General features: G+C 39.7%; 1 long non-coding RNA gene across 1 annotated transcript; it reads left to right on the top strand.

The window, feature by feature from the left end:
• Nucleotides 1–5,205: 5,205 nt before the first annotated feature.
• On the top strand, nt 5,206–6,581 carry LOC104001180 (uncharacterized). The gene is made up of 2 exons (XR_680868.3): nt 5,206–5,565; nt 6,023–6,581. It is a non-coding gene; the product is annotated as an uncharacterized LOC104001180 (long non-coding RNA).
• Nucleotides 6,582–22,997: the final 16,416 nt, after the last annotated feature.

Below are 22,997 nucleotides of genomic sequence, written 5' to 3'. Positions count from 1 at the left end.
CAATTCTCCAATCTCCATTGGCAAAATGGAGATGAAGGTGAAAAAAATAAAATAATAGCCAACACTTATTAAATTCTTATGTGGGCTAGCAATTCTTCTAAACAACTTTACTTAGAGGAAGCTAAGGAACAGGAAAAGTGATTTTGCCAAAAGTGGATCTGGGATGAAAGCCAGGCATTTGGGTTCAGAGTGTATGCACCAAACTTCTTTACTTTCTTGCTTCAATTGTAGTAATAAGAGCACTTAACGACTCTTCAGTTGTGCTCTCTGTGGAAGATATTATCTCCCTATTATAGACAAGGACATTGAGTCTTGGAAAAATTAACCAACCAATTAGCTCAAGATCAGACAACACAGATGAAGTAGTCTGGAATTTAGCAGAGGTCTGTGTAATTTCAAAGTCTGTGCTTTGAGTGTTTTGATGCTTAATGTTCAAGGTCAAAGGGTTTACCAAATGGGTTTACAGAAAGAAGTTTCACCTTTCTGTCCCAAGAGTTGGCCTTAAAGCACAGTGCCATGGCCAGGAGACCTGGCTAACAGAGCACCTGCAGTCCCAGCGGGCAGCTTCTGTGCATTCCTGTTCAGAGGGTAGGCCAGTCTCAAAGAGATGCTGATGAGTATGGTGTTCCAGGAGGACTGGACTGCCTTGCCACTATTAAGGTCAAGTGCTAAATAAACATCTTGTGAGTTTTACACCTGAGAAATACAAATAAAATCCTAAACCCTCCAACTGACTGAATCCACCCCCTCTTAGCCAAGGAGACCCCAGAGAAGCCATAAAAACTGAGTTTTGGCCCATTATGGGGGAGGTTGGATATGCTTCATTATACTTTCTCCCTCAGTAGCTGCCATTAAACCTTCTTTCCTAAGGATTTAACAGAAACCAGCCATTTCAAAAGACTCAGTGGACTCCCCTCCATTTTTGCAGTTTTGACCCAACAATCAACCAGCATGTTTTCCTGATAAGAGACCACTAACCATGAACTGGTTTTGGCCAGTTTATGGAGTCTATGTACTGGATGCCTCTGTGTCCTCCATTTCACCTTATAATGTGTATAGCCTAATTTTAATGCATTTAAATGTTAAGTATCCACCAAAAAGTGAACCTCGGATGTATGTGACATGCATGTTAGTTTAATATCCTCTTTCATGAATATTTATTGCTCCTCCTGTAATCTGATGAATATGTATGCTTAGCCAACCCATTTGGCCTAAATTCCTGTGTCACCATTTCCTCTCTGCTTCTACTGGAGGTTATGCTTCCCAGGCTGTGGATTGTTACCCTGGAGGCTGCAACCTTTTATAAGAAATAAAGTTCTCCTGTCCAAATGTGGAAACCTCATGATTCTTTGGTTGACACAACTCAAGAATATTTCCTCATGGACTTGTGGCAACATTGGTTGACACGCTTCCTCATGTTCCTCATCTTCTCGAAATGTAATCGCCAAAAAAGATAAGGCCTCATCTCTCAGTTTCCTGGGAGAAAATGGGCCTAATTTCAACTCTCCCCGACTTGAAATGGCAAACCCCTACCTCTAGTTATAATGATACAATAAACTTAGGGATTTTTTTCTTGAAAACATGAGTGTAATGGATTATATCCACTTTGCTCTATGAAAGATTTCTTTTCACCATTGCAATCTCTCCAGTGAATTGTTTGTGATACGCGTTATGTTCTGGTTTAATGTTTATTCAATAGTAAAATTGTTTTCTTACTTGATTATGTTTGTGGAGAGGTTTTCTGGGCTGGGAGGGGGTTTTGCTTTTAATTATATTTCCTCAACACTACCTTAGGAAGCTTCTTCTGGGAGATTCCAAAAAGGCAAAGCTGCTTCTGGGAAAGGTCTAGGGAGCAGGGGAGGGGAAGGTACCAGACTCACCAGGAGGGCTTCTAGGATTGATAGATTTGATTAAGGCATTAATTAATTCCAAAAATATTTATTGAGTACTTACTATGTGCCTGGACCTGTGCTAGAGTCAAAATGTCAGAGAGGTACTTTTCTTAATTATAGCCCGAAGAGAGCATAGTAATTGGAAACACACCTGCCTCCTGGGTGCTTAGGAACAGGAATTGGCTGTGGATTTCCTGCCTGGGAACCTGGGGGCTGTATAAAGAGATAAAGAATTGAAGAACCTAAGATCTCTAAAGGAGGTTTAAGTGTGTCTTGGGATTGGACCTTTAGGGAGGCTTTTAAAGAGAACTCCTTTTTCTAGACTGACATTCTTAGATAGCACAGCTCCTGTGTTGATCATCTTTGCACAGCCAGGCTGTAGCCTAGTGTCTAAGATGTAGGAGGCAGCCTATAAATGGTTGTTGATGAAATAAGTGAAAGAAAGAAAACTTTTCCCTCTGGCAAGGAAAGACTCAGATAAAATTCCCCATGACTTCTAAAGGTGCTCCTGGGCATTACTTTTCATTGTTTTTCCTGGGGATGCTGTGTCCTCAGAATGTCGTTGTATTATAGTACATTCCTTAAGGGATATGGTTTTCATTTTCCTGAATGTTGCTCCTTTCTCTCATTTTACCAGCAACTTGTTACTCCCTTTCACTTTCAGACTCTTTTCTCTCTTTCCCTTCTCCTTCAGCAACTTCTCTCCCCATTGAAGTTAGAAGTAAAATGTAACAATTAATCAACCATTTTAATAGGGACTATTTTCCCTTTGGGATATAAGATAATGTCTCTTTATCACACAGGTCATCCTTCACAATGTTTTCTTGCTTTTCAGATGTGCCAGTTAACTGTATTAGTCTATTCTCACATTGCTATGAAGAAATACCATAGACTGGGTAATCTGTAAAGGAAAGAGGTTTGATTGACTCACAGTTCTGCATTGCTGGATAGGCCCCAGGAAACTTACGATCATGGCGGAAGGCAAAGGAGAAACAGGCACCTTCTTCACAGGGCATCAGGATGGAGTGAGTGCAAGCAGGGAAAATGCCAGATGCTTATAAAACCATCAGATCTCGTGATAATTCACTCACTATCAGGAGAACAGCATGGGGGAAACCTCCCCTATGATCCAATCACCTCCACGTGGTCCCGCCATTGACATGTGGGGATTATGGGGATTACAATTCATGGTGAGATTTGGGTAGGGACACAGAACAAAACTATATCATTAACCATGGAGGTACATGTATTAGTCTGCCAGGACTGCCATAACAAAGTACTGCAGACTGAGTGGCTTAAACAACAGAATTTTACTTTCTGAGTTCTGGAGGTTGGAAGCCCATTATCAAGAGTCCGGCAGGGTTGGTCTCTTCTGAGGCTTTTCTTCTTGGCTTGCAGATGGCCACCTTCTCCCTGTTTTCATACAACCTTCCCACTGTATCGCTCTGTGTCCTAATTTTCTCTTTTTATAAGGTCACCAGTCATATTGGATTAGGGCCCACTTTAATCGCCTCATTTTAACTTAATTAGCTCTTTAGAACCCTGTCTCCAAACACAGTCACATTCTGAGGTATTGGAGGTTCGAATTTCAACATATGAATTTTAGGGCAACACAATTCAGCCCCTATCAGTATATCTTACAATTTTTTTTTCTTTTTAAAAATCACTGGTATTTGCTAAGTGGCTGATCACTAGAATTACCTGGAGATATTTTAAAATACAGATTCCTGGCCCCTCCTTAGTAGACTCTCATTTAGTGGGTCTGAAATGGGGCTGGAAATCTTTACGTTTAAAAAATATTTTAAGACCTGGGTATGGTAGTTCACACCAATAGTCCCAGTGATTTGGGAGACTGAGATGGGAGGGTCACTTGAGCCCAGGGGTTGGAGGCTACAGTGAGCTATGATCACACCACTATACTCCAACCTGGGCAACAGAGTAAGACCATGACTCAAAATAAAAAACCTTAGATAATTGAGATAATTAGTGAGGTTTGAGAACGACCATTATAAGGAACTCCTGGCATTATTTATTACCATACCAGGGAAGATCAAATTGAATGAAACAATGGTAGTTGCTCAGAGGAACCTCAGAAAGATTACACCTAGTAAGCACCACTTTGAAACTTTACTGTTTCCTTTTATTTGGTTCCATGTGGTTTTCTGTCTTCTTCATTGCTTTTCATTTCTGCATGTATATATAAGCTCTTAAAGCATCCAACACACTTTGCTCCACATTTATAATTTAATTAGCTGTGTCTATTGGACTTAGGTTCCAAATAATTTCTGACACACATGCTCCTATCTGAAATACAAATATTTATCAGGCATTGAATGTTGTATGAGTGCAGCTGTCATGTTTGATGATGATGACATAAAGAAGAGTGCAATAAGGTCTCTCCCAAGGAGTTCAGGGACTTTCTTTGTTAGATTGTCAAAAGCATTAGCTCTTCATGCTACCATATTATTATTTGAAAGAAAATCTGATCGTTGGAAATTTGTAGTGGGATTGTTGTTCCCCTTTGCTCCATGGAAATTTATCATATTTTTTGGTTGTTTTGACTGTTATGACCGATTTACTAGTGATAACTGAACTCGGGGTCAGTTACCTCAGTTCTATGGCTCTAATGCCTGCTTTGTGGCTGCCATCTTGAGAGACTGGCATAAGTTCCCCAGCATTCTTTCCCTTAGCACAACTTAACCATGACTTAGCACATTCCAAAGGTTTAGCTAAGCATAACTGCCCCTAGATAAGTTTTAATACTTGATTGTAAACAACTTCATCAGTGTGCTTGCAGAATTACAATGAAAGTATGTTTCATTTCAATTGAAGTAAACCCAATGGCAATTGTCAAAATGGGAGATAATATTGCTGTGTGTCCTAAGAAGAGATAATTTAGGCATTTGAACATGAAGTGTAATCTCTTGTTTTTTTTTTAAAAGAGATTATGCAAAGGTAAGAATGGGGAGCTTTCTTTTTCTAGAAAGTCATTGATCTATGATCCCTTGAGGGTAATATAAAAAAAGTTAATTATAGATTTTAAAATTTGCTTCAGATCTGTTAGAATAAGAAAGTGAGGGAGGCAGAAACAAAGTGGAATGGATTCAGTCATTGAGAGGAGAGGCAGAGTTCAGTTTACACTGTAAGCTTCAAAGTGTTAGCGTAAGCTGTCTACTGCTCTTTGGCTTGTTATTCATTTACTTTTTCTTCCAGTCATTTCTTAAATCATTTATCAAACATTGATGGAGAATTTATCTAGAGTTATAGAGATAAATACAAAGCTATATCTATTCTCAGTCGCAGGGGCTCAAAGTCCTGGGAGAGATGGACACATCAACCAATAGTAATAGCAGGTGTGATGGGTGTATATGGAGATATGCCCAGGGTTACGAAGAGCCTGGAAAATAGATGACCAACCAGCAGGCTGGGTTAGGGTGTGGTTTCAGAGAGGAAGCACTGGACTAAGACTTGAAGAATGCATTGGAAGAGCAAATCAGGCAGAAAAGAGGACAGAGTCATTTTGCTCAGAAGAAATAGCATGTGCAAATGTGCCACAACCATTCAAATCAAGTTGCTGCTTAAGTCTTGCCCACAACTTTTCATCTGAAAAGTGGAGTAGCTGAAGCAGCCAATGCTGGTGGTTATAATTCTTGAGGATGCAACAGTAAGAACGGTAAGAAATATTCTGCATGTCAAGGGTATAATGAAGCCTCTTGGGTTGGGCTGGGCCAGGCACGGGGAAAGAGGTACACACCTTTTTTCAGTGTAATTTTTATTTTCAGGGACTATGTTCCTGGCACCAAATAGACATTATATACATATTTATTGAATTGATTTGACAGATTTTTTTGTTTACTTATGAAGATAAGAAAGTAACAATCTCACCTCTAGTATTTCTCTTATAGAGACGTAACTGTCATTTTAAAGATGTTATTATGGGGTCGACATTCCATGTCAGTATGTTTTATATCCATGGAGCAAAGGAGAATGACAGAGCTACTGCAAACCAAAAGCAAACCCTGCCGCCCGCGCACACCCTCCCTGGTGTACCAGAATTTGTACTCAATGGTAACTCAATTGATTTTCCATTAGTAAGACATTTGATCTGTGTCATTGTTCCTCTCTTCTAGGAGAGGAAATAACCCCTGAAGCCTTTGCAACTAAGGACATGTATCCTTCAGACAAGTGTTTACTGGGCAACTTCTTCGTGCTGTAATTGAGTGTGGCCGATTGCTCACAAAGATGTTTGCAAAATCCCTCCTGTCCCCTAACTCACTTCTCCTTGCAGTGTCACTCTGCCAACTTCTCCTGTCGATTGGTGAAGACTGTTTCTCCTCCCCCTTGAATATGGGCTGGGCTTGTAACTTGCTTGACCAATAGAATGCAGAGAAATGAAATGCAGCCTTCAACATTCAAGGCTATGCTCAAGGAGTCTAACCCTGTGGATATGCTGTTGTCAAATGAGGGAGCTTCGATTAGCCTGTTGAAGACACACAGACGACCCGACAGGCAATACCAACATTCGGATATGCAAGTTATGCTGTCTTAGACCATGCTGCCCAGGTGAACTTTTAGACGACTGCAATTTGTGAGTGACTCTAGGCAAGACCAGAAGAAACTTCTAGCTAAATCTAAACCAAATGTCAACTCAGAATTGTCAGCAAATAAAATGGTTGTTGTTTAAAGACACTAACTTTTGGGGTGTTTTGCCACACCTCAATACATAACTGTTACACTAATTATTTTTCATTGTGAAATCTTCAGCGTCTTATTCTGTAATCAAACCAGAATGTCCTTGCCTTCTTAGCACTTTGCCACAGTCCAGTGGGGTGAATAGACAGCAGCTGCTCATTTATGCTCATGCTCATGTTCATAATTTGCATTTGGACTAAAAGGAGCTCTGTTCTCCAGGACAGAACTATTCTAAAGCTCTTCAGGAACAGGAACAGGAGTCCATCACAGACAGCGAAATCAAAAGCGCCCTACATAGAGGCATCCAGACTGAGAGCTGAAAGGGATCTGGGAAATCATTTAGTCTCACTCCCTCATTTTCCATTCAGACCACAGAGATGAAAGAACTTGCTGAAGTTCTCACAGCTCTGTAGTGGCACAGTCAGAACAAGGATCCCAATCTCCTAACTACTAACATAAAATGCTTTCAGCATGCAAGTTGAGCATACAATGGGACAGTTTAAATTTAAATGGTGTTTTGAGCAAGGGGAGAGTCTAATTAATTACTTCAAAGTATAATTTTGGAGTCACCAGAAAGGCGTTAAAGACAAAAAAATGCTTTGGAACCTAGGTGCTTCATATCTGAAATTGGGGCAGGTACAGGTGTATTCCTACCACTAAAGGGTCATTAGTTGGTTGGGTAGTCCTTTAGTGTTCTTGGTACTAAGCACAAAACATGGGTAAGATGGTTCAAGGCTGGTTGTGGTGGCTCATGCCTATAGCCCCAGCATTTTAGGAGGCCAAGGCTGGAGGATAGCTTGAACCCAGGAATTCGAGACTAGCCTGGGCAATATTGCAAGACCTTGTCTCTACAAATAATAATTTCTTAAGAATTGGCTGGGCATGGTGGCACACACCTGTAGGCCCAGCTATTTGAGAGGTTGAGGTGGGAGGATTGCTTTAGTGTGGGAGGCTGAGGCTGCAATGAGGTGATCACACTATGGTACTACAGCCTGAGAAACAGTGTAAGATCCTGCCTCAAAAAAAAAAAAGTTTATGTTCTCAAAGTGCTCATAATCTAGTGGTAGTACAGTATTTGAGATATTAGAGCAGTTTCTCCTCCTTTTGCAACTAAGGACATGTATCCTTAAAGCAGAAGGAATGGCAGAGTCGTGTAATAAACCCTCAAGTACCATTACTTAGCTTCAACAACTATCGACACTCTACTGTTCTTGTTTCATTTATGCCTCACCTCCTTCCCATCCTCCACTTGAATATTCTCATCCTTTTTTTTTTTACAGTTTTTAAGATAACATTTACATAACTGAAATGCACAAATCTTAGCTGTACAGTTTTGACATATGGATACACCTGTGTAACCAATGACTGTATCACAACATAGAGCATTTCATCTCCCCAGCAAGATCCATGTGTCTTTTCCTAGTTAATGCCTCTTTATTTCTGAGGTGGTTATTGCTCTGCTTTTGTTTTTCATGTTAGGCTAGTCTTGCCTGTTCTAGAATTTCATATAACTGAGAACATACAGAATGTACTCACTAGTAGTGTCTGACTTTTTCACAAAGGATAATGTCTGTGGTATTCATTCATGCTGTTGTGTGCATCAGTAGTTTATTTTCTTTTTACTATTAAGTAGTGTTCTAAGGACTATTTTAATAGCATCCCACAAATTATGATATGTTCTATTTACATTATTATTTGGTTTGTAATATTTTATATTTTCTCTTGTGATTTCTCCTTTCACTCATGAATTATTATAATAAAATTTTTAAAGTGTATTATAATATATTTAGTGAAACTGTATTATTTGATTTACTAATGTCTGGTGCTTTTGTATCTGGTGTTGTTGGTTTCTAATTTAATTACATGGTTTTCAGAGAATATACTCTGAAAGATTTTAATCTTTTGAAATTTATATATATACTTTATAGCCTAGCATATGGTATAGCTTGGTGAATGCTCTATGTGTTCATGAAAGGAATTCTGAAGCTACTGGGTATAGTTTTCTACAAATGTCAATTAGGCCAAGTTGCTTGATAATTTTTTTCAAATATTTTATATCTGTATTGATGGTTTTTCTGGATGGTCTTTCAGCTACTGAGTGAAAAATGTTAAAATCTCTAGTTTTGATTGTGGACATGTCTAATTTTTCCTTTAGTTTTATCTGTTTTTGTTTTACGTATTTTGAAGCTATTATTAGATTAATAACATTCATAATTGTTATACTTTCTTTTTTATTTCTCTTTTGTTATTCCCATTTTTTCATTCTCTCTTATCATTAAGAAATGTCCCTGCTTATCTCTAGTGATAGTTTTTGCTTTGAAGTCTATTGTGTTCCATTGCAATATAACCATACTAGCTTCTTTGTGATTGGCGTTTTTTGAGAAATCTCCATTCTGTTTTCCATAAGGGTTACATTCCCATAAACAGTGCATAAGAGTTCCTTTTTCTTTACATTGTCACCAAAATTTGTTACTATTTGACTCTTTAGTAATTGACATTCTGACTGGAGTAAGATGATACCTCATTGTGGTTTTAATTTTCATTTCTCTGATTAGTGATGTTGAACATTTTTTTATATACCTGTTGGCCATTTGTAAGTTTTCTCTTGAAAAATGGCTATTTGTGTTCTTTGCTCACTTTTTAATAGGATTATTATTATTATTATTGTTATTGAGTTGTTTGAGTTCCTTGCATACTCTGAATATTAGTCCCCTGTCAAATAGATAGTTTGCAAATATTTTATCCCATTCAGCAGGTTGTCTGTTCATTCTATTGATCATTTGCTGTGCAAAAGCTTTTGAGTTTAATTGAGTCCCATTTGCCTATTTTTGTTTTTCTTTGCCTGTGCCTTACTCATTTCCTTTTCGTGGAAGTATGTCCTTCAGTAGGTTTTCTTCAGTGAGGGTCTGTGGACAGTTATGTCATTGTCTTTGTATGTCCTAAAATGCCTTTTTCCCTTTACTTTAACTTCTTGGAGTATAATTAAGCTAGATATAGAATTCTAGACTGACAATTATTTTCCCTCCTTCCTTTAAGATACTCACCTGTTGTCTCTGGCATACATTGTTGATGATGAGAAGCATTCTGTCAGTCTTCTTGTTGCTCCTTTTTAGGTAACCTGCCTTTCCTCACTGATAGCTTCCAAGGTTTCCTGTTTATTCTGGATGGTTCTCTAGTTTTAGTTTCATAATGAGGTGTATACGCAAGCCTTTGTTACTCTGTTACTATGTCGTTTAATTTTGGGTATTTTCTTTTCTTTTTTTTTTTTGAGATGGGATCTCACTCTGTCACCCAGCCTGGAGTGCAGTGGCATGATCTCGACTCACTGCAACCTCTGCTGCCCAGGTTCAAGCAATTCTCCTGCCTCAGACTCCTGAGTAGCTGGGATTACAGATGCCTGCCACCGCTCCCAGCTAATTTTTGTATTTTTAGTAGAGGTGGGTTTTCACCATCTTAGCCAGGCTGGTCTTGAACTCCTGACCTCGTGATCCACCCACCTCGGCCTCCCAAAATGCTGGGATTAACAGGCATGAGTCACCATGCCTGGCCAATTTTGTGTATTTTCATATGACATCTCATAGCTTTCTTCAAATCTGAAAAATTCTCCACTATTGCCTCAAAGTTCCGTCTTCCCAATTCTCTTTAGTTTTTTCTTCTAGGGCACCTACTAAACATGTCAGGGCCTTTCATTCCAGCTGCCATGCATCTAACTTCTCTTTCATATTTTCCGTTTCTTTACTGATCTGAGCTGTGTTCTGAGTGATTTCCTCAGATCCATATTCCCATTCATGAATTATTTTTTTATCTGAGTCTATTGTTTAACCTGTTTATTGTTCTTTCTATTTTGGCTACATGTTTCACTTCTGGATGTTTCCACTTGGTTCATTTTGAAATCAATCTGTTCTTATTTATTTTGTATCTTATAAAAATTAGATTCTACATTTTCTTTTCTTTTTGTACAGTTAAAATATTCATTAAAAAATCTATTTAACAATACTCATATTTTTGGTTTCCCAGACATAAATTCTTTGTCCAAATTTCCCTTTTTGTTTTGTATTTCTTCATGTGTTTCATAGTTTAGGTCTACAAGCTTATCTTCAGGAGGAATTACCTTTAGAGGGAGTCTTGTCCATGTCCAGATATTGCGGAGGCCTCTTCATGGCAGAGGTTCACCATTGCCCTTGCCCAAGTCCTACTGAGTTCACTGATTCCAAACCATTGTTTATACTAGGCTCTCAGCTCCTGATTCCCATGGTGCATGGGCAATAAAAAGGTGGTTGATTTTGTGATAGTGCATGATGCGGGTTCAAGATTCAAGCTTCTCAGTGTGTGGTAGGACAGCTGTTGGAATCTCTGCTTCTGAGAGCCCCAGGAAGTCAGCTTACTTTTTCCTGTAACTCTTGGCCTGCTGGAGAAAATTTCCAGGTGATGTTCATAAGATTTTCAGCACATTTTTGGGCAATTAGTGCTAAGCAGGATTCCCCTTTTCTACTTCTTGATGTATTTGGGGCCTGAGGAATCAATTCCTTTTCCACAAAGGTATGAACACACCAGCCCTTAAAATTATGTCTGGTCCAATTTCTCTCAAGGTCTGGGTGGTTTCGAAAACTGCTTATCTTTGTAATTTTGAGTCCCTTATTAATTCTTGGCATATAGAGATGTCCTTTTTTTTTTTTTGAGCGCAGCTGTGCCTTAATGTGGAACAATATATGTATCTCCATGGGAGTGGAGATTCTCGCACCTAATCAGCTGCCTTCTTGAAAGAAGTGCCATGGGACCTTTGTTTATACTGTTTAGTTTCCCTGAAATGTCCTTCTTGTCCTTTGTATATAACCATTCCCCAGTTATATCTCTTCTTGTGATTTCAATTCAAACAAAACTGCCTCCAGGCTCCCTAAGATCAGAGATGTGTCAGTTGTTCACCATAGCATCCTACTACTATCAGAATGGCTGTCACACAGTAGGTGCTCAAAAAATATTTGTTGAGTGAATCAATGAACAAATGAGTATTTTGCTATTGTAATCAGAAGAAAATGCATGTAGAAAAAATTCAGTTCTAATTTATCACAGTCCTACTTCTTGTTGTATGTTCCTACATACAACTCCTAGGAGAAGAAATAGTCCAAATGTCAAGGGCTGAGATAAACGAATAAAACTCAATGTCAGTAAATCTAAGCCCCCATTTAGAGTTTTTGTTTTTAAGTCTTTACAACTATAAAATAACTATGTAATGTTTATGACATGGTGTTATCAACATATTTTTATAATTAGATTTAATTGTGGTACTTAGGAGAATTACATGTAATTAAAATCTTACAGTTTCTAGCTCTCAAACCTGAAATCAAAGAGTGGAAACCCATTCTAGCTTGAAGCTAGGTGCCCACTAGGAAATGTGAAAGAATGAGGGAAGAGGGATTAGTCCAGATCTAGCTCATATAATAAAAACATTAACAAGTCTGTGAACATTCTTATGTGGTTCCAAAAGCCTTTTTAAAAATTAAACAGCAGGGTCAACGGGCCTAGATAAGGCACTGGTAGAGTAGATTAGTTGAAATTTAGATTTAGAGTTGCACAAAAGCAACCCGAGTTGACAAACACGTTTTACATGGAGTCATAAAAAGTTATTTTAGCTTTGTAGCAAGGAAAGATGCTGCAACCATCTCCTGGGATATACTTGAGTAGTCTAATTAGGTTGTTAAGTACCCATTGCTCCAATTAAGCAATTTTGCTGAGGTAATTGGACTGAACCTTCAGGACTGCTATTCCCACCTTCTCCACTAAAATGCCCTTTTACCTTCTTCGACTGCAGTTTCTCTCAATAAGCATCGATTGAGCAGCTATTCAACCCTTAACAGAGGACTGCATCTATCTAGTGCTATGGAAGGGCAGGATGAGAGCAGAGCTCAATTCCAGCCCTCAAAGACTTATAAGGTAGTCTGGAGATAAGCCACAGGCAGAAGCAGGATGAAAAGGTATACATTATGAACATGACAAGCACAGAGAAGCAATACAAGAGAAGCTGCAAGGCTGCTTGTGGTTAAGAGCCAAGTATTTCAGATAGTGTTATGGATTTTATTACCTTGGGAGTCATACATTTCTTCCACCTTGAGATGAGACACCATTTTCTTTTCTACGTTGCATAGCACTAAGCTTAATGCCCCATCCTACAAGGATATGTTTTTCATTTCTTTAATTCTCTACCGAGAGTTTGAGATAATACGTGGAAGTGCATGGCCTCCTGGCTGGCACATAATATATCCTTAGTATATATTCGTTCATGTCTCTGAAACCTCCTTTCTTTGCATTCTTTCAAAAGTGAGGTCACTACAACTGGTGGCCCATAGCAAGGAATTTCCTGGGTAGATGAGTTGAGTTGATGTCTACAGTCCAACAGAGAGAGAAAGGTTGAAACCCAGAAAGGAGAGGCGGTAGAACTGAGGGTCAAGTAGCAGAAAGAAAGTGAGTTTGGCGTGCAAATAACTAACTGGCAAACTGATCAGTAAACTAGTGCAATTTTGTTTGTTTGTTTGTTTTGAGACAGGTTCTTGCTCTGTCGCTGAGGCTGGAGTGCAGTAGTGTGATCATGGCTCACTGCAGCCTTGACCTCCTGGGCTCAGGCAATCCTCCCACCTCAGCCTCCTGAGTAGCTGGGACTAAAGGTGCTAGCCACCACACCTGGCTAATTTTTGTATTTTTTGTAGAGACAGGGTTTTGCCATGTTGCCAAGGATGGTCTCAAACTCCTGGACTCAAGCAATCTGCCCATCTTGGCTTCCCAAATTATTGGGATTACAGGCGTGAACCACCGCGCCTGGCCAACTAGTGCAAATTTATAAACATCAATCACATGAGGACTATGGCATAAGTTTAAAGCCAGTGAATTAAGTTAATGGCTAGATTATGTGAAAATCAGGCTAGGATGCTTTTAGGCTACAAGTTTGTCACTGAGATTGAACCAATTAAAATAAAATCTTACCTTTAAACAAGTCTGTTGACTAAGTATGTAAATTGGAGCTTGGAGGCTTAAATGTAGAGAATTCATTTACTAATATTTCAAGGTCATGCCCAAAATAACGGTAATGTTGCTCTTTTAATTTTGTCTTTGATGTCAGTTCTCACTTACATAAAAATATTTCTAGGTAGGCCAGAACTAGAGGTCTAATGACTGTCTACCTTTGATGAGTTTCCTCTTCCTTTTCTTTTATTCTAAATTCAGGCAAAAAAATCATTTTTTCAACATATTTTAATTTCTCAAGTACCAGTTTTCTTGAATTGTTTGAAGCAATCTAAGAGTAAATGAATGAACCCAGTAAAATACAAGAAGTACAAAAATAAGTTACTTCAGTCAAGTTACTTTGTCTTTCTGGGCCTTGATTCAAACATTGATAAAAAGAAGAGATTGGATTAGATGATACCCAAGTTTCATTCTCTTTCTTTTTTTTTTTTTTACCTAGTCACTTTTTTTTTTTCCAAACACACTTCTTTTTTTAATTTTTTAATTTTTTTTTTTTTAAGTTTTGGGATACACATGCAGAACATGCGGGTTTGTTACATAGGTATAGATGTGCCATAGTGGTTTGCTGCACCTGTCAACCCATTATCTAGGTTTTAAGCCCCACATGCATTATGTATTTGTCCTAATGTTCTCCCTCCCCTTACTCCCAACCCCCGACAGGCCCTGGTGTGTGTTGTTCCCCTCCCTGTGTCCATATGTTCTCATTGTTCAGCTCCCACTTATGAGTGAGAACATGCGGTGTTTGGTTTTCTGTTCCTGTGGTTTTCTTTTTTTTTTTTTTATACTTTAAGTTCTAGGGTACACGTACACAACGTGCAGGTTTGTTACATATGTATAAATGTGCCATGTTGGTGTGCTGCACCCATTAACTCGTCATTTACATTAGGTGTATCTCCTAATGCTATCCCTCCACCCTCACCCCACCCCATGACAGGCCCCAGTGTATGATGTTCCCTTTCCTGTGTCCAAGTGTTCTCATTGTTCAATTCCCACCTATGAGTGAGAACATGCAGTGTTTGGTTTTCTGTCCTTGCAATAGTTTGCTGAGAATGATGGTTTCCAGCTGCATCCATGTCCCTACAAAGGACATGAACTCATCCTTTGTTATGGCTGCATAGTATTCCATGGTGTATATGTGCCACATTTTCTTAATCCAGTCTATCATTGATGGACATTTGGGTTGGTTCCAAGTCTTTGCTTTTGTGAATAGTGCTGCAAAAAACATATGTGTGCACTTGTTTTTATAGCAGCATGATTTATAATCCCTTGGGTATATACCCAGTAACGGGATGGCTGGGTCAAATGGTATTTCTGGTTCTAGATCCTTGAGGAATTGCCACACTGTCTTCCACAATGGTTGAACTAGTTTACAGTCCCACCAACAGTGTAAAAGTGTTCCTATTTCTCCACATCCTCTCCAGCACCTGTTGTTTCCTGACTTTTTAATGATCGCCATTTGAACTGCTGTGAGATGGTATCTCACTGTGGTTTTGATTTGCATTTCTCTGATGACCAGTTATGATGAGCATTTTTTCATGTGTCTGTTGGCTGCATAAATGTCTTGAGAAGTGTTTGAGTTCTTTGTAGATTCTGGATATTATATCTGGATATAAAAACTGGAGCAGTTTTGAGTGAGTTTCTTAATCCTGAGTTCTAGTTTGATTGCACTGTGGTCTGAAAGACAGTTTGTTATAATTTCTGTTCTTTTACATTTGCTGAGGAGTGCTTTACTTCCAACTATGTGGTCAATTTTGGAATAAGTGTGATGCGGTGCTGAGAAGAATGTATATTCTGTTGATTTGGGGTGGAGAGTTCTGTAGATGTCTATCAGGTCTGCTTGGTGCAGAGCTGAGTTCAATTCCTGGATATCCTTTTTAACTTTCTGTCTCATTGATCTGTCTAATGTTGACAATGGGGTGTTAAAGTCTCCTATTATTATTGTGTGGGAGTCTAAGTCTCTTTGTAAGTCTCTAAGGACTTGCTTTATGAATCTGGGTGCTCTTGTATTGGGTGCATATATATTTAGGATAGTTAGCTCTTCTTGTTGAATTTATCCCTTTACCATTATGTAATGCCTTCTTTGTCTCTTTTGATCTTTGTTGGTTTAAAGTCTGTTTTATCAGAGACTAGGATTGCAACCCCTGCCTTGTTTTGTTTTCCATTTGCTTGGTAGATCTTCCTCCATCCCTTTATTTTGAGCCTATGTGTGTCTCTGCATGTGAGATGGGTCTCCTGAATACAGCACACTGATGGGTCTTGACCCTTTATCCAATTTGCCAGTCTGTGTCTTTTAATTGGAGCATTTAGCCTATTTACATTTAAGGTTAATATTGTTATGTGTGAATTTGATCCTGTCATTATGATGTTAGCTGGTTATTTTGCTTGTTAGTTGATGCAGTTTCTTCCTAGCATCGATGGTCTTTACAATTTGGCATGTTTTTGCAGTGGCTGGTAGCTGTCGTTCCTTTCCATGTTTAGTGCTTCCTTCAGGAGCTCTTTTAGGGCAGGCCTGGTGGTGACAAAATCTCTCAGCATTTGCTTGTCTGTAAAGGATTTTATTTCTCCTTCACTTATGAAGCTTAGTTTGGCTGGATATGAAATTCTGGGTTGAAAATTCTTTTCTTTAAGAATGTTGAATATTGGCCCCCACTCTCTTCTGGCTTGTAGAGTTTCTGCCGAGAGATCAGCTGTTAGTCTGATGGGCTTCCCTTTGTGGGTAACCCAACCTTTCTCTCTGACTGCCCTTAACATTTTTTCCTTCATTTCAACTTTGGTGAATCTGACAATTATGTGTCTTGGAGTTGCTCTTCTCGAGGAGTATCTTTGTGGTGTTCTCTGTATTTCCTGAATTTGAATGTTGGCCTGCCTTGCTAGTTTGGGAAAGTTCTCCTGGATAATCTCCTGAAGAGTGTTTTCCAACTTGGTTCCATTCTACCCGTCACTTTCAGGTACACCAATCAGATGTAGATTTGGTCTTTTGACATAGTCCCATATTTCTTGGAGGCTTTGTTCATTTGTTTTTATTCTTTTTTCTCTAAACTTCTCTTCTCACTTCATTTCATTAATTTGATCTTCAATCACTGATACCCTTTCTTGTAGTTGATCAAATTGGCTACTGAAGCTTGTGCATTTATCATGTAATTCTTGTGCCATAGTTTTCAGCTCCATCAGATCATTTAAGGACTTCTCTACACTGATTATTCTAGTTAGCCATTCGTCTAATCTTTTTTCATGTATTTTAGCTTCTTTGCGATGGGTTCGAACTTCCTCCTTTAGCTCGGAGAGGTTTGCTCTTCTGAAGTCTTCTTCTTTCAACTTGTCAAAGTCATTCTCCGTCCAGCTTTGTTGCGTTGCTGGTGAGGAGCTGCATTCCTTTGGAGGGGGAGAGGTGCTCTGATTTTTAGAATTTTCAGCTTTTCTGCTCTGTTTTTTCCCCATCTTTGTGGTTTTATCTTCCTTTGGTCTTTGATGATGGTGACGTACAGATGGGGTTTTGGTGTGGATGTCCTTTCTGTTTGTTAGTTTTCCTTCTAACAGTCAGCACCCTCAGCTGCAGGTCTGTTGGAGTTTGCTGGAGGTTCACTCCAGACCCTGTTTGCCTGGGTATCAGCAGCGGAGGCTGCAGAACAGCAAATATTCCTGAACAGCAAATGTTGCTGCCTGATCGTTCCTCTGGAAGCTTTGTCTCAGAGGGGTACCCAGCCGTGTGAGGTGTCTGTCTGCCTCACACTGTGAGGTGCCTCCCAGTTAGGCTACTCTGAGGTCAGGGACCCACTTGAGGAGGCAGTCTGTCTATTCTCAGATCTCAAACTCTGTGCTTGGAGAACCACTACTCTCTTCAAAGCTGTCAGACAGGGACATTTAAGTCTGCAGAGGTTTCTGCTGCCGTTTGTTCGGCTATGCCCTGCCCGCAGAGGTGGAGTCTACAGTGGCAGGCAGGCCTCCTTGAGCTGTGGTGGGCTCCATCCAGTTCGAGCTTCCTGGCTGCTTTGTTTGCCTACTCAAACCTCAGCAATGGTGGGCACCCATCCCCCAGCCTCGCTGCCACTTTGCAGTTCTATCTCAGAGTGCTGTGCTAGCAATGAGCGAGGCTCCATGGGTGTGGGACCCTCCGAGCCAGGCGTGGGATATAATCTCCTTGTGTGCCATTTGCTAAGACCATTGGAAAAGCGCAGTATTAGGGTGGGAGTGACCCGAGTTTCCAGATGGTGTCTGTCACAGCTTCCCTTGGCTAGAAAAGGGAATTCCCTGACCCCTTGCGCTTCCCAGGTGAGGCAATGCCTCGCCCTGCTTCAGCTCATGCTCGGTGGGCTGCACCCACTGTCCTGCACCCACTGTCCGAGAAGGCCCAGTGAGATGAACCTGGAACCTCAGTGGGAAATGCAGAAATCACCCATTTTCTGTGTCACGCTGGGAGCTAGAGACTGGAGCTGTTCCTATTCGGCTCAGGTTCATTCATCTTTAATCTTCTGCTTCAAAGAATATTTTCAGTTTGAATATAATATTTTGAGTAATAATATGTGTCATTCTTTGTTTTTTTTTTTTTTTTTTGAGACAGAGTCTTGCTCTGTCGCCCAGGCTGGAATGCATTGGCTCTATCTAGGCTCACTGCAAGCTCTGCCTCCTGGGTTCATGCCATTCTCCTGCCTCAGCCTCCTGAGTAGCTGGGACTACAGGTGCCCGCCACCATGCCCGGCTAATTTTTTTTTTCTGTTTTTAGTAGAGATGGGGTTTCATTGTGTTAGCCAGATGGTCTCGAACTCCTGACCTTGTGATCCACCCACCTCATCCTCCCAAAGTGCTGGGATTACAGGCATGAATATGTGTCATTCTTAAAGTGATGGTCAGAACTGCATGGCTTTTGAAACTGTGATGCAGGCTGATCTCACCCATAAGCATTAATAGACAGTGGCGGTGTGATTATTAACAGCTTTGAGAACTTTATAAAAAATATCTATGATGTCTGAAATTTCTACCATTGACCTTGCCTTCATTAAGAAACATGGAAAAACTCAAACCCTGTTCCAGTAGGGCAGTGTAAATAGAGAGGAGAGTTGGAGTGAAGCAGATGATGGGCCTGGATAAATAGAGGAGGGCAGTGTCTTTCCAAGAAGAAAATTGCTGCTCACCTCCAGCCAGTTTTTGCCATGCAGAAATAGTGGTTTACAGATTTCAGTGGTCTAAGTTTTCAAGAGATGTGGGATGTCCTGATTCTCTGTAAAGTATCCTAATTTTAAAGCACTAGATCAACATTACTTGGGCCAATAAATATGTCTTCAACTTAAGTTGTCTCATGGACTGTCAGTTTGCCATGTCTATTTAGGAGTAATCGGTTAAGATACTAGCTATGGACTGAAAGTTTGTGTTCCCCAAAATTCATTTGTTAAAGGCTAATCTCTAGCATGATGGTATTTAGAGGTAGTAGGGCCTTTGGGAGGTGGTTAGGTCATAAAGGTGAGGCCCTCACAAATGGGATTAGTCCCCTTACCAGAAACAGATAAAAGCTTCCTTTCCCTCTCTCTCTGCTCTCCCTTAAGTGAGGATACTAGGAGAAGGTTGTCATTGGCACACTCAGAAGTGGACCCTCAGCAGACATGGGATCTGCGAGCACCTCAGTCTGGACTTCCCAGTCTTTAGAATTGTTAGAAATAATTGTTGTTTAAACCACCCAATCTATGGTACATGTCTATACATATATACACTTATACACATACACATAGTGAGACCCTGTCTCTTAAAAATTATGTATCTAGGCCGGGTGGGGTGGCTTATGCCCATAATCCCAGCACTTTGGGAGGCCGAGGTGGGTGGATCACCTGAGGTTAGGAGTTTGAGACCAGCCTAGGCAACATGGTGAAACCCCATCTCTACTAAAAATACAAAATTAGCCAGGTGTGGTGGCGCATGCCTGTAATCCCAGCTAGTTGGGAGGCTGAGGCAAGAGAATCACTTGAACCTGGGAGGCAGAGGTTGTGGTGAGCCATGATCATGCCACTGCACTCCAGCCTGGGCAACAGAGTGAGACTCCATCTCAAAAAAAATTATGTATCCGTAGTGTGAAGTGTTACATGCAATGCAGTGTTACACACACTACACGCTATAGATAATAAAATTTTTAAGAGATAGGGTCTCACTATGTTGCTCATACTGGACTCAAATTCCCAGGCTCAAGCCATCCTCTGCCACAGCCTCCTGAGTAGCTGGGACCAGAGTTGTGAGCCACTACGCCCAGCTGTCTATGGTATATTTGTTATAGCATTCTGAACTGACCAAGACAATGCTCAAACCCTCGAGAGTGACCACATATTAACACTTTTTTGGCAATGTCAACATTATGAGATTATGAGAGGACCATTCCCATTTGTATGTGGACAGGACAGCTTGGAAGCAAAAGTCAGGGGTGGTAGTGAATGGAAGGCCTGGGCTCTGGGTGTGGAAAAGCAGGTAATTAGGGACCTTCGGAGCATGCAGGGAGTAGGTCCTTCTGTTATCTGCATGATTTCAGTGTTGTGATCCTCCAGCACAGATTTGCAGAATCCATCAGATAACTTTTCCAAACCTAAGACAGCCTGATAGATGGGAAACATATTATTATGAATATCGAATCAAGTAGATGAGCAATCTGGGTGGGGAGTTGTCAGATACCAGCATGAAATTCCCCTTGTTAAAGAGTTGCAAAAGGGTCTCAGTCTGTCCGTCTGGCTACAGAAAAATTAGTAGAAAAATCTGGGCCAGGCAGTGGTGGCTCACACATGTAATTGCAGCACTTTGGGAGGCCAAGGTGAGAGGATTGCTTGAGGTCAAGAGTTCAAGACCAACCTGGGCAACATAGTGAGAACCCCCTCATCTCTACAAAAAATTAAAAAAAAATTAGCTGGGTGTGGAGTCCTAGCTATGTGGGAGGCTGAGGCAGGGGGATTGCTTGAGCTTAGGAGTCTGAGGCTGCACTGAGTTATGATTGCACCATTGCACTCCAGCCTGGGCAACAGAATAATACCACATCTTTAGAAACTAAGAAAGAGAGAAAAATAAAAATCTGTGTATGTTTGGTATTTAAAATGTGTTAATGTTTACAATAATTTAGTATACAAGTGTATCTATCCGATTAACTTTCTAATCCAACTTTTAAATATTAGTTGATTTTGGATTTATAATTTTTCTAGAAAAATGTTTTATTTTAACTTTTTTGGTACATCATAGGTGTATATATTTATTGGTTACTTAAGATGTTTTTAGATAGGCATGCAGTGCATAATAATCACATCAGGGTAAATGGGGTAGTTATCACCTCAAGTATTTATCCTTTGTATTTCAAACAATTGAATTGTACTCTTTATTTTTAAATGAACAATTAAATTATGTTTTTTACTATAGTCACCGTGTTGTGCTAGCAAATAATAGGTCTTGTTTATTCCTTCTAACATTATTTTGTACCCATTAACCATCCCTCCTCCCTATTCCCCCTCTCCCCCAATACCATTCCCAGCCTCTGGTAACCATCTTTCTATTCTCTATCTCCATGAGTTCAATTGTTTTAATTTTTATCCCCCACAGATGAGTGAGAATATGTGAGGTTTGTCTTTCTGTGCCTGGCTGGATTTATCATTTTTCATTCAGAATTTTACTGTTTACAAATAGCATGGCAATGTTTAAAAGAACATAAGATTAACTACATTCATACATTTAATTTTATTAGACTTTACTAAAATTGAATACTTGCGAAGCATTTGCTTGGTAGACATTTGAAGAACGCAGAAATTTGAATATATTTCTTTTGTAAATTCAGTTTAAAATATTAAAGGGAGTTAATAAATTGTGTTTACAAATGGGACCAAATGTAGATCAAAGTTTCTTTTTGTGAAAATTAAAATTTACCGAATTATAAATAGAATAATAGGGTTTTAATTTGAAAGCTTAAGAAAAAACTTTTTGAATTTGTAGTTTTAGTAAACTTAATATTAATTCTTAATAAAGGTAGACTCTAGAAAAGTCTTTTTTTTTTTTTTGAGATGGAGTTTACTCTTCTTGCCCAGGCTGGAGTGCAATGGCGCAGTCTTGGCTCACTGCAACCTCTGCCTCCCAGGTTCAAGTGATTCTCCTGCCTCAGCCTCCTGAGTAGCTGGGATTACAGGCACCCACCACCACGCCTGGCTAATTTTTGTATTTTTAGTAGAGATGGGATTTCACCATGTTGTCCAGGCTGGTCTTGAACTCCTGACCTCAGGTGATCCACCCGCCTCAGCCTCCCAAAATGCTGGGATTACAGGCTTGAGCCACCGCACTTGGCCTAGAAAAATATTTTATGTGCTCAAAAGCTGGCCTCATTCTAAAATAAAAGTTGAAAAAAAGAAAATAAGGAAAAAAATAAATAAAATAGATTTCTATTTCTTTGAAGATAAATGAAAAAAGCTGGTCTCAAGGATATAAAAGCTCACACCAACACTCTTACCTTTGCATCCTCAGAGCCTGGAACAGTGTCTGGCTCTCAGAGGCAGCTTAATTAATGTTTGCTGAGAACTGCAGCTTAGTACTGTTAAGAAACAAAATTTTAACACATTTAGTTTAAAGATCTAATTGGCCTTTACTACTGATTCATGAATCGGGCAGCATCTCATCTAAAGAACAGATGAGCATGCCATCGGATGGCAGAACAGTTGAATTTCATCAGTTAGCTTGAGCAGCAGCAAAGAATCAGCATAATACAAAGAGGATTGGTTTACAAGTTATTTCAGGTTACTTTTCTTGTAAGAGTTAAAGCAGAGGGGACTTCCTTATCATGTTGGCTAAAACTGGACCGTTTGGAGATTTGGCTATTATCTTTCTCCTGATTATTTGAAAGCCAGATAAGCAACTTAGTTTCAGTTTGGTGACTGGGAACTTTAGCATGAGTGACTCCATTTTGGGTTGATCTATTGAGGCGTAAGGCAGGAACTCAGTCCAAATCAATGGTCTCCCATAAACTTTACTTAGGAGTACTTAGAACAGCAAAGAGGGATGCCCAAAGGTGGGGTGGGAAGATGCCTTTGGCTTGAGACTCGTGCCTGGTGTTGTCTGTGTAGCGCTTACCTAATCAGAATAATTTGGAATAAAATGAAGGACCCATTAGTCGTTTTGGTCAAAGAAAGTAACATATATCTTAAGGGAGTTATTTCAAGTGTCAGTACTTTTTCTTGACTTCTAGAGCAACTCTTTTACCTTGTGATTCTGATGCAAATATTTGAATCGAGGTACGTGGAAGTATGTCCTAGCCAACCCAGAAGGCTGTGTGATCACTTCCCTCTAGTGGAGTCCCTGATACAGGGCCATAAAGATCATTTGATTCATGGCTTGAGAGTTTGTCTTGTTTCTTATTTTTCTTTCCTTTCCTTTCCTTTTTTTTTTTTTTTTCTGAGACAGAGT

This window comes from Pan troglodytes, chromosome 5 (genome assembly GCF_028858775.2).
Source record: "Pan troglodytes isolate AG18354 chromosome 5, NHGRI_mPanTro3-v2.0_pri, whole genome shotgun sequence".
Taxonomy (NCBI): domain Eukaryota; kingdom Metazoa; phylum Chordata; class Mammalia; order Primates; family Hominidae; genus Pan; species Pan troglodytes.
This window is presented reverse-complemented; position numbering and strand designations above follow the sequence as displayed.